General features: G+C 39.6%; 1 non-coding gene across 1 annotated transcript; it reads left to right on the forward strand.

Moving 5' to 3' along the window:
• The first annotated feature begins 326 nt into the window (after positions 1 to 326).
• LOC112793129 (small nucleolar RNA R71) lies at positions 327 to 434 on the forward strand. The gene has a single exon (XR_003197838.1). It is a non-coding gene; the product is annotated as a small nucleolar RNA R71 (small nucleolar RNA).

The following is a 434-nucleotide window of genomic DNA, read 5'->3' on the forward strand; positions in this document are numbered from 1 at the left end:
GCCTCCTTAGTACTGCTTGGTGCATTTTGCATTCCAGACAGACTTTGAGAAATCATATTGACTTGTTGAGTCAATATTTTGTTCTGAGCCAATATGGCATTCAGAGTGTCAATCTCAAGAACTCCTTTCTTCTGACTGGTCCCATTGTTCACAGGATTTCTTTCAGAAGTGTACATGAATTGGTTATTTGCAACCATTTCAATTAGCTCTTGAGCTTCTGTAGGCGTCTTCTTCAAATGAAGAGATCCTCCAGCAGAGCTATTCAAAGACATCTTGGATAGTTCAAAGAGACCATCATAGAAAATACCTATGATGCTCCATTCAGAAAGCATATCAGAGGGACACTTTCTGATTAATTGTTTGTATCTTTCCCAAGCTTCATAGAGGGATTCTCCTTCCTTCTGTCTGAAGGTTTGGACTTCCACTCTAAGCTT

This window comes from Arachis hypogaea, chromosome 3 (genome assembly GCF_003086295.3).
Source record: "Arachis hypogaea cultivar Tifrunner chromosome 3, arahy.Tifrunner.gnm2.J5K5, whole genome shotgun sequence".
Lineage (NCBI taxonomy): Eukaryota > Viridiplantae > Streptophyta > Magnoliopsida > Fabales > Fabaceae > Arachis > Arachis hypogaea.